This window comes from Lampetra fluviatilis, chromosome 26 (assembly GCF_964198595.1).
Source record: "Lampetra fluviatilis chromosome 26, kcLamFluv1.1, whole genome shotgun sequence".
Lineage (NCBI taxonomy): Eukaryota > Metazoa > Chordata > Hyperoartia > Petromyzontiformes > Petromyzontidae > Lampetra > Lampetra fluviatilis.
The window spans coordinates 3,453,850-3,469,807 of NC_136300.1; the positions used below are offsets into that span (position 1 = coordinate 3,453,850).

General features: G+C 47.2%; 1 protein-coding gene and 1 long non-coding RNA gene across 2 annotated transcripts in view; one reads left to right on the forward strand and one right to left on the reverse strand.

Annotated features, from left to right (window-relative positions):
* Positions 1-15,958, forward strand: part of LOC144941968 (cadherin-7-like) — a 131,523-nt gene that overhangs the window by 52,360 nt on the left and 63,205 nt on the right. The gene's annotated exons all lie outside the window — the stretch shown is intronic.
* LOC144942171 (uncharacterized) lies at positions 1,951-9,551 on the reverse strand. The gene is made up of 3 exons (XR_013639323.1): positions 9,502-9,551; positions 8,786-8,841; positions 1,951-1,970 (listed from the first exon to the last, which is right to left on the reverse strand). It is a non-coding gene; the product is annotated as an uncharacterized LOC144942171 (long non-coding RNA).

The window sequence follows — 15,958 nt, forward strand, 5'->3', positions numbered from 1 at the left end:
CCATTGGCTTCCTAATGTCGGAAGGAGGAGTGTTCCAGACGGCCACAGAAGCGCATCTTAAAGCGCACGATGCGGTGGCCGTCTTTGTTCAATGGCCAGCCACACGCCGCTGCTCCGAGAATGACCGCAGTTCGAGTGATGGTTCATGCTCCTTGACGAAATCATCAAGGTGTTGTCACTCGTTTGTGGCGAAGCACTCTGTGTGTGATGAATGCGACCTTATAATAAAGCAAGTGGGGGGGGGGAGTCAGCGGAGCGAACGTCCAACGGAAGTGAATTCCACAGCCTTGGGGCCACGGGAGACAAGGTCACCCATCATCGTACAGCGACGGGAACCTCGGCACACTCAACAGGCCAGACTCGGGAGACCGACATCCTCTCGTTGGAACATGTGGGGCAAAGGAGATCCTGCACATATGAGGGAGCATCATCACTGTAGGGCCTTGTAGGTGAGGAGAATGATTTTGAACTCTACCCCGAAACCAGACCGGCAGCCAATGGAGAGATGCCAGCCCAACAGATTTAGATGAGTCCAACTTAAAGAAAGTGAAGCTAGCAGACGAAGAAGAGAGCTAGTGGAGCAGAGCAGGAGTGGAAAAAAAAGTCTGCCCACCCCCACAATTAGTAAGCCAGTTGAACAGGCTGCTAGCCACACCTGTGTGTCAGTACCATCTGTTTCGGACCAATACCACAATTCCGTGCGGCTGAAATGCACTTCCCTGAACCTGTGTGCACCGACTTTGTGCAACAGTGAAGATGCATTTAGGAGGAGCGGTGGCGCAGGGGTTCATGCACCGTGCTATGAACTCGGCGACCTGAGTTCGATTCCTGGCCACTGCTGACATCGGTGGGGGGGCGACATCTAAAGCAGTCCTGGGTTCCCCCTTGGCCAATCATCGGCGTGGTGAAGTACGGTCAAACAACCGTCGCCATTTTTCGATTTAAAGCTTTCGTGACTGCAGGGATTCATATTCTTGGTTCTTTCGGTAAAGTCACGTAGAAGGGAAATAATAAAATAATAATTATATTGAATGTTTTATTTTTATTATTTTATTATTTCCCTTCTACGTGACTTTACCGAAAGAACCAATAACATAACCGTCGCCATGGCCGATACAGCACGGGGAGGTATTCATCCTGCATTGGAATGACAAATGGTTGTAAATGATAGATTATTATTATGATTTTCCGAGCACTGGTGTGTCCGTGGATGTGTGGGGAGCGGTGGTGCAGCGGTTAGCGCGTCGCGCTATGAGCCCAGCGACCACAGTTTGGTTCCCAACACCGGTGACGATTGTAATTGTCTGAAATTGTCCCGGGCCCCCCCCCCCTAGGTCGACTCTCGCTCGTGTAAAACCATCAGCGCTGAGGAGACAAAGGCGGTTAGGCGCGGCATTGGCCACCCACCTCTTCGTGTATAATGCCGGCCTTAATAGGTGCTCGCTAACTGCACTCGGCCCTAAAGTCTGTGAAGGCTACACTAGGGGATATTTGTGCTGTTTGTGTGTGTGCGCGTGTAAGTCCCGTGCACCGATATCCGTGCGTGCCACGCGCGTGCGTGTTGCCGCCTGATAGAGAGGTTATTAAACACAGGAACACACTTGGGGGCTTTAGCGCTAAGAGTTGCAACCAGCAGCCTGGGCATAGGTTGGAGGGGGGGGGGGGTGAACAATGAGCAGGCACCCAACACACACCTCCACCCCTCCTGCCCCTAACCAACCACCTTGTACCCGCTCCTCCTCCACGCTCCCCTCTTCAGATGGCCCCAGGACCAATCTCGCTGGCCCGTGCACGCGCGCGCGGTAGGGGGGGGCATTACTTTCAGTCGCTGCTACGCCGCAGATAGGAAGCGCGAAATTCGGGCCTGCGGGTCATATTTTACGAACGCCCGCACGCTTCGATTCGCGTGGCCCAGCTGCCGGGGACGTTTCACCCGGTGGGCCCCAGCGCCGTGTACACTGCCGCTCCATCTGTTGGAGGTAAACATGCAAATACGTCAAGGTGCCTTCAATTCACTTGCCACTTAGAGCCCAGTCGTCTTACCAGCCGCCTCCCACACTCCCCACCGGGCCAACCACTCTGCCCAGTGGTGGCTCGCGTCTCCACGCAGCGCGCGTCGCTTGGTCTGGCCCACATCGTTCGCGGCGGAGGCGAGCATGGCAGGTTTGAAGTGCAGGTGGTCAGCACACACACACAACGTAAATGCAGAAATCCCGCAATGGTCTCGATCACTGCTAGCGCAAGTGCTGCCAGGCACACCTAATTAAAGTGGGCACAGCACGTGAAGATTTCTTGTGGCCAGAACCACGCCCGGCCACCTTTGTCTCCCCAGCGCTGGCTGAGTTTGAGTCTAGGGCCATGGCTAACATCAGCGGTCAGTGATAGCTTAGTCTCCTTTCACCAACCGGTACTGGCCATTGTGGTGTAGTATGGTGATTCAACCCATATGACCAACATGGCATGTGGAGGCCTTCATTCAGCAATGGATTGATCAAGGGCTGCCCATCAATATTATAATAGTTAATAATGCAATTATTACTATTGTACATTTGTGTACACCACTGTTTAAAACAATCTGGACCCGTGGCTGCAGATCTTCCATTTTTTTTAAAAGTATGCGCTGTATTGTTCGAGTGAGCCAGAGTCAGAGTGGGTGTGAATGATCAATTTCACCTCCGATACTTTGCCGTGGTTAAAGCGATCGTCTTTGTTCGCGCAGCGTACGGTCAACGCAGCGTTCCGTTCGCCGGTCAGACGCCGTGAAAACATTGTGGCTCTTTCATAACGGCGGAGGAGGTTGAAAAAAAACATCATGACTGACTGCAGCCTGCTGTCCGCTACAATAATTATGCAGAGGTTTGAAAGCTGAATTTCACACAAAGTGAAAATTAATAAGGACGTGTGTGAAACAAGAATGAAAAGGAGATTGTATTCATTGAAAAGTCATCCCAGACTCATTAAAATAAAAGAGAGTTGTCTCTTACGTTCATTTTCGAAAGAAACGGTTCTTGTTTGATGTACATAATTGGCGGAAATTTTTGTGTAATATATTGTTTTAAAATAAAGGAAGCGAAGTGCATGAAAAGGAATTTTCATGCATTCCTGTAGATTGATAATTATCCTTAACTTTCTTCAGCATATTCTTAGTTCTTTCGGTAAAGTCACGTAGAAGAGAAATAATAAAATAATATAAATATAAAACAATACAAATTCTCACGACGTTTCGACTGCAACACAAGCGATCATCATCAGGTGTGAAATCCACAGAAAGAAAATTTGAAAAATTTACATTTTTATTGTTTTATATTAATATTATTTTATTATTTCCCTTCTACGTAACTTTACCGAAAGAACTAAGAATATGAATCCCTGCAGTCACGAAAGCTTTAAATCAAAATTTACTTCAGCATCTTACGTGTCTTGTTTACACTCATTAAATTGCTAATTCCTAAGCTTGTCATGAATCTATCATTCACATGTAAGACATATGTATATCAAACAAAATGTGTGTTTTTACCCGAGTATAGACGACCCGAGATATCACCTGGATATAGACTGTTGGGGCAAGTCCACGAGAGTGACAATTGATGCCTTAGACCTGACCACAACGATCTAGAAGATGACTCTGCCTACAACAGGTTTCTGATCAAGGTGCACCAACATTAGCACTGGGGAGACAAAGGTGACTGGGTCTCGCATTGAGCAGCGTTTCTTCCGACAATAAACACACGCACACACTTCAAATCTACATTGTTATATGCGAATGCTTAATAACTGTAACCCCAGCGAACACATCTTGATTGATGGCAAGGTTCTGACCATTCCTGTTTACGCCGCACACCGCATATGATAAACTATTTCTCACGGGCGTGAAACATTTTTTATTGACTTATTTATATATTTTGTGTCCGATACCAATCGCGATGTCTCGCGAAAGGGCAGGCGTGCGTTTGTGCAAGCACATGGCCACACGGCAGTGCCTCAGATTGTGTCAGGACCCGATGTGACACGGACGCTGAAATCATGCGGCGAGTAAATGGCCAAAAGAACAAAATGAAGGTTACAGTCATTTCAAGGAGGGCCTGGCGACTCATCCCGTGAAACATCGCATGGTAAAGGCGTTATGGTCCATCACAACACTCTGTATGGATGCCACTTTTGATAAACATTCACATGGACAGGCACGATAGCTGTGTAACCCAGGGCGATGACGCCTGTTCAGATAGTGATCCAGCACCTCGGAGAAGATGGGTTCGATCCCTGCGTTTGAGCATTGCTTGACACACACAAGTCCTATTGTTAAGCCGGGAAGAACTGAACGAATTCAGTCCGGGTAATGTCCTCCCCCTAAGGGTTTGGAGGAGAGGTCGAGAGAAGAGAGGACAGGCTGGAATTTATTTATTTTAAAATGCGTGCGACTGCTAAACGGATCTGCCCGGTGTCTCAGAGGAAGCGTGCGTTTGAACGGAATGCGCTTTCCAGAGCAGTGATTTCAGTCCCTAAGCAAGCGCGAGCGCTCGCGCTCAACCATTTCCAATTCCTATTTTTCCATCGGCAGCCACTATGTGGCTGTAACTGGGTGGTTGCTAAGGCGTACGCTCTCATGATGAAACCGAGAGCCTCCGCCAGGAACACTTTTTTGATTAATTCCAACAACAACAAAAATTGCGCATTTATTATCAGTATTGATAAAATGTATCACGCCAAAAAAAAGTGACAGTCTTTGGGAAGCGTAGGTCAATGTTGTTTTATAAATATTGTCTAAAGTGAGCTGCGGTTGAATGCATAGTCCAAGGGAGAAACTCAGGCACAATATGCGAAATTAAACAGTTATAGCTGTACTTACTCATCAGGCATTGTGCGTTTTATGATTACTGGGTTTGTCTACCTCTGCTCTGCTGATGGAAATTTCCCTAAAAGATTGGCGTTGAAATTGGTCGTAGCATTGTGTGTGTTTGCACTGATGTGTACAAGTGTGGCGTGGTAGACTCGTGGTTACACGCTTTAAGATCGAGACAATTTGGGAACGATTCCTAGCCACCACAATACTCTATATATGGACTTGCCCAGTGTCTCCCCTAGGTCAACTCGGCCTTAAAACAAAAACATTTTTTTCAGTGTGTTCTAAAGCTTTGCTTGCTCACAGCACGAAATGGCAGAAGAGCCTCCACTAGAGTGAGTTCTAGAGAGTCCCTGTCCAGGGTTTTTGGTCTACTCTTGCCCGCCGGCCAAACACTTTGGATGATTTGAGAGAACTCACGCTTTGCTACACCACGCTCGACCCGTCAATCGACTCACTGTCACGCAGCTATTTATACTGCAGGGTGGACACGGGGCGGGGCAGAGCGTATTCAAGAACGTTCCCATTGTTTCAGCTGTCGAGATGGGAGATCGAACCGTCCATCTCCGAGGAATCCAATGTTCTCACCGCGGCAGCGTCCCCGCCAAATGTTGGCCGGGCGTGTGTGCTGCTGGGCCCCTCCGCATGTCGTCGGTCTTCATAGGAACTCGCTCACAACGCTTGCCCCGGCAGCGCGCGTGGATAAATTTGGTATCCCTTGTGACTCATACCTGGAGGCAATTTTTTTTTTTAATAAAAAGAACCACCGCAGTATTGTACCTCTGTGGGGAGAACCTAAGGAGGCTGCTAAGAAGCCTAATTGACTTGGGCATGGAGAGAGAACAGCCCTGCGCAAGCTCAGCTCGGAGCCGTTCCCAGGGAGGGTCACGTGCTGCGTTGTGCTCACGCCAGAGGAACAGGCAGAGACACTGATTCAGAGCGGAGCACAGATGTATCCTCTGGCACACGCTCCTGCTTCGGATGTTTTTGCTTTTCAAGAAAGTTTGCGTTCTACATTGTGTAGCCATGTGTGTGTGTGTGCGCGTGCGTTCCTTTGTCATCGCTTTCACTGGAAAAAGAGATCGGATCTTCTTCTTGGTTTTTTCGGTAAAGTCACGTAGGAGGGAAGTAATAAAATAATAAAAATAAAACATAATAAAATAATTCTCACGACGTTTCGGCCACAACGCAAGCAGCCGTCCTCAGGTGAAGGACGGCTGCTTGCGTTGTGGCCGAAACGTCGTGAGAATTATTTTATTATGTTTTATTTTTATTATTTTATTACTTCCCTTCTATTTGACTTCGCCGAAAGAACCAAGAAGATGAATCCCTGCAGTCACGAAAGCTTTAAATCGAGATCGGATCTTGACATTTGGTGTGTGCTTTGCGGGTCCCTGTCCGCGTGTCGTTCGGTACGACGCCCGACGTTTCGGTCCAAGTGATGGGAACATCTTCCGGGGACAGCACACGGAGTGAAACGTTGGACAAACCGAAAACATTTCAGGGAGCTATGCAACTCAATCGCGAACAACCTTACGCAGCAGCACTGACCCTTTCGTATAAATGAAATAGATTAGGTCTTAAATGTGCTGGACAGACAAAAAGGATGGGGAAGATGGGCATCCAAAATTGAAGATGCATTATTTTAAAGACTAAAGACTTCCTGGGCCTAACCCACGTCCTTCCTGAGGAAAGGCAGTGGTACAAATATGCAACATCTTCTTTTCCTCTCAGGAAATCAAAAAGAGTTGAATGCATTGTGTAAGACCGCTGAATCAGTCAAAATCCACAGCATTGTTTAAGAGTGTTGATTTTAATTTGCCGATCAAATAAAAAAGTATACTCCTCGTGAAAACACTCCCCCAGTAGGAATTGGCCAAACATCTTCATGCAGCCTCGTCTGACAAACGAGTCTTGTTTCGCCAGACTTTCTTGTTTAAATATAACACGTTATAATTGCTACTATTATAATTCTTGAAGTAGAAGAAGGCTCTATGGAAACGGGTACAAAAATGAGTTTGCCTTAAACTGAACAAGGAAGTCACGCAGGATGCATTGGAGCCATTCTCCTGCTGCTCAAAGGAACTGCGACTAGTTCTGTTAATTTGGCTCTTTGAGCCGTTGGTGTTTTAGCTGAATTGTCAGAATCCTACGCATGTTCTGGTGTGAATTAGGTAATTTTAAGTAGAGGTTTCTCTCGCTTTTCACGCTGTTATGGAGCTGACATATCTCTACCCGAAATTCGCTATATATGGTTTGAATTCACTCGTGTGCGGCCGGACGTGGGACAACATCGTGTGTGTGTGTTACTCGGCCGACAGCCGTCTCACACACAGAGAGATACACACACATATATATACAAAGATAAAGATCCCCCATATAGCCTTAACAGACTGTAGGAGCAAATGCTGTTAGCGAACACCTATGAAGGCCGGAACGGTACACGAGGGGGTGGGTGGCCAGCACCACGCCCGACCGCCTTTGTCTCCCTAGTGGCAATGTTTACACACTGCACCAGGTACTCATTTGAGGCTGAGTCGACCTAGGGGAGGCCCAGGACCGGTTCAGATAATCGTCACTGGTGTTGGCCGTGAGCGGGAATCGAACCCGTGTCGCCGGGTTCATAGCGCAGCGCGCTAACCACTGCACTATCGCTCCCCGTATATATACAAGCGTACACACAGAGAGATACACACATAGATACACAAAGAGAGATACACACTGAGAGATACACGCAGAGATACACAAAGAGAGATACACATAGATACAGCATTGTGCGTGCGTGCTGCGTGTGCTATTCAGCAGGCAGCTGTCTCGTGTGGTGCATTGTGGGTTGGTAGACCCAGAATCAGTCTCTCTCTGTGTGTCTCTGTGTTGTCTCTCTCTGCTTGTGCGTCTGTCTGTGTGTCGCCGTGTCTGTGTTTTGTCTCTCTCTCTCAAATTTAGCAATCTTTGGAAGAACGTAATCAACCAGTTAAGGTGCTGACTGTTGTGTTAGCCGACTCTCTGTGTTGGATTGCATTGTATTTCTAAGTTCACTAGGTTTGTTTTCTACCTGATAACGATTGTTTGTGTTGCAATCGAAGCGTCGTATTGTATTATTTACTTTATTTTATTTCTACGTGACTTTACCGAAAGAACCAAAGAGTAATTCCTGCAGTCACGAAAGCTTCAAATCAAGTTTTAAGGATCATGTTTATTTACCTTTGTATCATTTACATGATGTGATGGTTTAATCGAGCGAACAAAAGTGACATCACTACAACTTTTGGTGGAACAAGCAGGGAATTTGCCGAATATAAACGGACGTCTACTTTCGTATAAGTCTGAAACATTTTAAAACCATCCAACATTTCGTAATCTGGGTCCAATTTTCAGATGATCTAAAATTTATATAAAAAATATATTTAAAAAATCGCAAACTCATCCTAAATAAATATATTTTTAAACATCGCCCAACCAAAAATTGGTTCCTTAAAATCGTGAGCACATTTGCCCGGTGCTATTGTGGGCACTTCGCACGCCAATGCCTCGCCATCGCTGGACGGACAGAGTGAGGACGCCCAATGCGATCGGCCCTGGGAGGGAGAGGCGGTGATTTGCGAGGGCCCTTCCCACTGGTGACTCCGCGAGCCCCCTGCGTAATACAGCAGCAGCAGCAGGGTGGAGCGAGCGACACGGCCAGTAAGTAGCCAAGGCAGCCCCTCTCATTCTCATCCTCCTCCTAGGACAATTAAATGTTTTTTTTTATTTCGCATGCTGCCTGTCAATGCCAGGGGGAGCCAGAATCGATACGACCATCTCGGTCACATGTGGGCTATAGAGCCAAGAGGAAGAGAGGTGAAGATAAAGCAGGTAGCAGTCAGTGGAGATAAAGGAAATCGTCAGACAAAATCGTTTTCTCATTTTCTTGCGATATAACTTTCTTTTTTCGCTTTCGCTCACCTCCGACCGCCCGCGCCGTATGCAAAGAGATGCTCACGTCTCCACCCACAGAGTTTCTTGAAGAGAGAGGCATATGGAACACAGAGGGAATTGTCCCCCGTGGATATTACTCGGCAGCGTTTAAGCGGGCAGAAATATGTTTTCATTGAATAAATATATATAGCAAAGGGAAACAAATTCAAGCTTTAGCAACGAAGAACTTGAGACGGTGACAGAGGTGGGACAAAGTCATTGTTATGCAAGTCCAAGTCGAGTCGCAAGTCATCAAATTCATGACTCGAGTCTGACTCGAGTCCAAGTCACATGACTCGAGTCCACATCTCATAGGTGGGACAAAGTCATTGTTATGCAAGTCCAAGTCGAGTCGCAAGTCATCAAATTCATGACTCGAGTCTGACTCGAGTCCAAGTCACATGACTCGAGTCCACATCTCTGGACGGTGATAACGACGACAATAAAAGAAAGCAACAGAGACCCCAAAGACACAAAACTGAGAGCCCAAAGAATAATTGCCGGCCCAATTTAGTTACATACATTTGCTATGTTTTCCTTTTTCATAACAGTCATTTTATCAAACGAGCAATTCCCTGCAAAATGTTGTTCCGCGCAGCAATGCAGCGTAACTTTGCACTGAAAAAAATCAAACGAAAGAGGCCGTGCGAGCGGTAAAAAAAAAAGAAACGCAACTGTGAAAAATGACACTTAATGCAGCTGGCCGTGATTTTTTCTTCCCTTTCAATATTTTCTTCTTCTTCTTCACAATTTCCCCACCGCCTTTCATTCATCGTAGAACCAAAATCGCCCAGCAGATCGCCAATAAGCATGAGCACGCCCAGCACACACCTCGAGCCTCGTGGTGCAGAGGTACGGGCAGCAAAGCCGGGGGCCGGCGGTGGTGAGGGGGTTGGCGGAGGAGCGGTGGGGGGGAGGTCTGAGAGGCCGAAGCGGTGGATCTGTACTCCAAGCTCATTCTGAACGGCGGCCTCCACGGGGACCGCCCGCACGGTGATGTAATGTAATGTGTCAGTCACAGCTTGCCTCGGTGGAGAGACGCGCTGCAGAGGAAGGAGCGTGGCTCTGCAGAGGGCCACGGTGGAAGCCGCTCGAGGGGGCCGTGTGGGATAAATTGGAAACGGGATCCGGGTGTTCCATTTTTTTTTGCTCTGCGACGATGATTCGGAAAGGCGGGGCCTGAGGGAGGTAGAGGAATCATGTTTTCCTGTTTATCCTATTAGTGTCATTAGACTGAAAGCATTTCTTGTGGCACACACCTGATGTCACCATTAATTGGCGAAGGAGACTGTTTTATGCTCAGTGGGGAGGGGAAGTAGAGCAAATGGGGTTTTAACAAGATGTCATAACGTGTATGTTACGGCTTCATTCCGAAACTATGAAAATTAATTGAAAGAAATGATGGTGAAAAGTGTGTGGCAATATGAAAAGCTTGATTTCCTCAATTAGATAATGCATTTCATATTTTAGCTGTGATTCCGCTGTTTCCCGAGAATCTCTCGAGATGCCATCTGCACCGTCGCTGCATCTGCCTTCAAAATCGTAACAATCGTGCACGTCATTTTTTTTCCGTTAACCCCATGTGTCAATTATCCTGCAGTAATTAATTGGATAAATTAAAGTTTAATTCTTCGCACTGTCAAACACAATTTCTCTGGTTTTATTCTATGTAATGTAATTTTTTTTTTCAATTTCTCCCATCTTTTAATCTCTTTTTTTTTTGTCTTATCGCTGTATCCCAAGGGCATCAGTAGAGTCTGAGGGCATTTGATTAGCGGTTGCCTGTTAAAGGCATACATGATACATCACCTGCTGTCACGACACAAAATGTGAGAGAGAGAAAATTACCAACAATTTGGTAAACATTGTTTGACTCACCTCTGGACCTCTTACAGACTTTGGTGTCAACCCATCAAATGCATTAAAGCACATGCACACACAAAGCCCTGGTAGAGGGAAAAAAATACTTAAGAATGTGATAATTGGTACACTGTTAGATATGTGTTTGGAGACATGCTGAGTTTTAGAATATTTAAAAATGTTGGACTTTTGCCAATGGAAAAACACTTGGAAGAGCAATCCTCCCTCTGGCATGCCCCTTTAATCCATAGCCTTCATTAGCAAAGGAAATGCCTCTCTCCTCTCGCAGTAGACTAATAAGTGTCAGAAAAGTAGGACAGCGAGAGGAAGGAGAGTAAGGGAGATGGAGGGGGAGAGTAAAGGAGATGGAGAGAGTGAGAGAGGCATGGAGCCTGAGAAAGACAGATATGGAGATTGGAAAGGAGGGGTGAGTGGTGACTACTCATTCTTATGACTTCTGTGTACAACTTTACAAACATCTCTCGCTTTCATATTTAAATCAGACAACGGGCGACTTTGCTTTCAAATTGAATTCAACAAAAGAAGTCTGTTTGATATATATATGAAAAAAAATCTGTATATAAACTTTTCTTTCAAATGCGACGTTATAAAAGAATAATATCTCGATGCTCATACTTAATTTTCCCAGACTGGGTCATAAGAACGTTACTGCATGCGACGCGTATTGTAAAGGCTTCCATTCGAGAGAGCCTTGGAGTTTCAGAGGGAATGCGTCTGGCCAAGTGTCCCTACATGGGCCAAGCGCTGTCTCCCGATACGTGGTGGTGGGGGGATCGCTTAATAGATTCCTTTTCTGCAAGGGCTGCAGCACGCCGGCTCACAGTGTGCGCACGCGTAAAGCTGCCAAGAAGGGGAATAACCGCTGAGCCTCATGAAATGGAAATGGGGGGCGTTGGTGGTGGATAGGGGTGGCGGCAAGGGTAGGCTCGATGGGGTGGTGTGGGCGTGGGGGGGTGTGGTGGGGTGGTGTGGGCATGGGGGGTGGGGTGGTGTGGGCATGGGGGTGGGGTGAGGTGGTGTGGGCATGGGGGGTGCGGTGGTGTGGACATGGGGGGCGGGGTGGTGTGGGCATGGGGGGTGCGGTGGTGTGGGCGTGGGGGGTGGGGTGGTGTGGGCATGGGGGGTGCAGTGGGGTGGTGTGGGGGTGGGATGGGCATGGGGGGTGGGGTGGTGTAGGGTGGGATGGGCATGGGGGGTGGAGTGGTGTGGGCATGGGGGGTGGAGTGGTGTGGGCATGGGGGGTGGAGTGGTGTGGGCATGGGGGGTGCAGTGGGGTGGTGTGGGGGTGGGATGGGCATGGAAGGTGGGGTGGTGTAGGGTGGGATGGGCATGGGGGGTGGGGTGGTGTAGGCATGGGGGGTGAATTGGGGTGGTGTGGGCATGGGGGGTGCGGTGGAGTTCGCCGAATAGAGTGCAACAGCGCAGTGCGACGTGGGAGAATAAGTGACTGAAGGATAAAAAGCTAACGACGACGTCAAACCATGGATGGGCTTAACGCACATTATGGCATTAAATGGGGCAGCAGCAACTTTTCAAGCCAAAAGTCAAACGAAATTCTTCGACACGCACCGTTAACCGACGCTAAGGTCGTGTGCGCACGAGCTTCGATGGCCTTGCAAGTCCAGCCGGCTTGCCTCCGAGCTCGCGTTTTTCCGTTTCGAGCCCCCATCTTGACCCCAGCGATAATTTATGATGACACGCTCCGAGAAACGTCCACAAAATAAATCTGCCATCCTTCGGAGGAAACGTCGCATCGGATAACTCGTGGATGCAGCTGTAACGTCATTTGCGAGCGTGAGCCGCTGCGTGCTGGAGTCACAGTCACTTTGTGTTAAGAAAGCCAACAAGAATTTGCAATGCTTGCCCCAATAAGGATACTTCTTTGTCTGATTGAACGTAAATGAACCGTCCGCTGCTTAATGAGATGTGTGTAGATGAGTAGAGCTCTCCTGTACAAAGTAACACGAAGACAAGTAGGAAAGAAGACACGTGTTTGTTTCAATCGTGTTATTCGGATTAAATGGGATCACGCATCAGACGCTTATATTGACTGTCACTTTGGCCGAGTGGCTCAGAGATCGGAGCACTGAGCCTGGACCGCTGAGAATTTGGGTTTGAATTGGGGCAGCCACCCGTGGTTAAACCGGATTCTCAGGTGCTGTGAATTGATGACTTTATCCCAGTTACCAATGACTGTACGCCAAAAAAAATTTCATATTGTGTTTTTTTTCCACTTGATTTAGCCACAATCCAGCATTTTTTAAAAACATTTAGTTCGATAAACATGTGGCAAACATTTCTATGCATCAGAGTGTGTCTAAGAGTCAGCTGTTTAGTGTGTGGACGATGAGGTCACGTGAAGAGATTTCAGAAGCAGCTCCATGATGTCTCCTTCCACGGGCGATTTGACTTGCACGGGCTTGCGCCACTCGGAGAGAGATCTCATGATATGATGCGCAATAACGTTTTGAAATATTCAACGCGAATTTTCTTTTTTCCATTCCACCCTCTGCATTTTCCTATCGATGTACCCTTATGGCGATTCACTACTTAAACGCTGGCACGTTGTCTCATTAAAGTGAGTAATTATTGCAATTTACACTTCAGCGATGGTCATTGTGCTCTTCATTCTTACGCTACACTTCCCATTGTTCATGCAAGCATTTAATCAAATAGCGGTTACCACGTTTATGATTTTGCTTAACGGTTTTTGTTTTTATGACACTGAATAAATGCGTTTTTTGTTGTTTTTATAATGCACACGTGCGCAACATTGCAAGATAATCACTCCGACTGATGTTTCAAAAACTGTTGGCCCTCGTTTAGCTGCTACACCTCGTCCTTTGTGTCCACGTGTATCGAGATAACAGCCGTGTGGATGTGGAATGAGACTTTTACTTGCTCCATCCTTTACACAACGGCAGCGCACGGAGGTGGACTTTAAAGACGATATCATGATCATAATAATATTGATTTATTGACATGTTTGTCATTCCACTTACAACTCAAGAATGAAAATGAATATAAAGATGAGCTCGACATGTACGGCCCGTTTGTCAATCCACTGCTGCGCGTGGGCCTCCCTGTGCCTAGGATCATTTGACCATACTTCCTCACGCTGGTCAGTGCAGGTTGGTGACGGAAAGGCGGAGTACAGAACAGCAGTTGATTTTCTTTGCTGCACTGCTCTTCACTCCCCACGAGACGACTATTTCACCTGCTTTATGCGTGATGGCCCACCCATCCGAGCACTATCCCGACCTGATTTTGCTTAGCTACAAATATGGGTTATTCGTAATATTGTTTTTTTTTTGTGGGGGTTAGATCACGTAAATAGAAATGTGTCGTTAAACCCGCCACCACCCGACACGGACAATTAGTAAGGGTTGTCACGTTAACAGAACGTGGCCAATTTGTTACTAGTACAGCACACCGGTGTGTTGGAGAGCCAAGCCACAACATTTACAATCTGAGTACGACGTTTCGCCAGTAATTACAACCAGCTTCATCAGGCGGAGAGACAGATTTGTAGAAAAATCCTCCTGTTTCGCGATCTAACCCCAAAAAACTGACATTATGGATGATGTTGGTCGCGAAAGCCTACGTGTTAAAATTAGCTATTCACCACGTATTAGGGCAAAATATCCTATTTACCAAAAATACACGGTTGTGTTTTTTGACAGCAAATGACTTAACCTGGAGAGCAGGCAATACTTTCCTTTCTTATTTGCATCGCCGTTCTTGGCGCCGATGAATACCAATGCGGTGAGCTTTGCTGTCCATCACGACGGGGTGCCAATTGGGTAGGTCTCGTCATGCAAATCAGCATGGCGAGAGTGTTCGGTGGGGGGGGGGGCAAAGGGAGGAGTTGGGGAGGGTCGAGGCGGCGGGGATTGGGGAGGGGGGGCCATCCATCATTCGGCTTTTGAGTCGAGAAACCAGAGGAAGCGGCACGTGGATGAGCCCCCTGCGTACGCGGTCACCTTCCTTTGTGCACGGACGCCGCCAAAGCCACCGATGAAGCTCACGTGAAAAGAAAAAACCGGACAAGCAAAGCGGCGGCATTAAAGATCACCCTCCCTCGTACATCACGTGCCCCATTAGAACGTGATTTGTTAGTAGGAGGAGGGGGGGATACCTGCCCGTCTCCTCAGAGCATGTGGAAATGGTTTTGAAATTTTGTGAGGGCAGCTAGCTAAGGGGGATGTCATCTATATATATAAAAGGGACATTTGTGAATATGTGTGTCTGTTCGAAGTGTTTAGCATACTTCCCGAAATGCAACAAACTTTCAATTTGGCATGTGGGTAGCTTCCAGACTGTACACAATGCAAAAAGTCTAAAAATAGACTTTTGTATTTTTGGGGGGGTGGGGGGTGCAATAATGGATATATTTTGCACGGCAAGTGAGCGGTGACGTCACATCTGTGATGTCACCCGCATGCGGCAGCGTCACGCAGTGTGCCTGCTGACGTCACGCATCCTCCCCCCCCCACCCTCCGCGTAGGCCGTCTATTAATCCAAGACAAGAATACAAGTCCCGGGCGAAGCCGGGTAGTAAAACTAGTTAAGCATATTAGCAATGACTTCCCCTTCTTTGGCCTTGCGTCGGTGTGGAATAATGATAAGCATCGAAATATATATCCTGGAAAGCACACGTGGGTGTCAACCATGCTTCGGCCAGGAGTCATGCCCTGTTTGGGATATTTGGTGAATTACCTCTGCATGTTATTTTGTAAGTGGCAGAAAAGCACCGTGTCCAGAGAAAATATATCTTACGTACTTAAAACTAGGCAATATAATGGGAATATGAATATCTCACAATACCGGAGGAGGAGCTAACGAAATGTACATGCATTGTTGAGAGTGGCGTGTTATTACGGAATGGACAAACGCCAGGATTTTTTTTTATATCCCGAGGTGACTTATATATTTTTCTCGGACAGCTACCTCCACACGAGGATGATCTTATGAAAACCAGGAAAGTTGGAATCCCTCTCCATTACAAAGCAGCTTGAGTGCATCTCCACAGTCCTCCCGAACTGAACAAAACAGATAAGCAGACATCATGGGACCTGTTTAACACGTAGGCTTTCGCGACCAATATTGTTCATAATCAACGATTTTTGGGTTTAGATCGCGTTATTTATAAATGTGTCGTAACCCTCCACCACCCGACACGGCCAATCAGTAAAAAAAGTGTCACGTTGACAAAAGACAAATAGTTCACTGCTTTAGCCCACCGGTGTGTTGAAGCGTGAAACCACAACATTTACAATT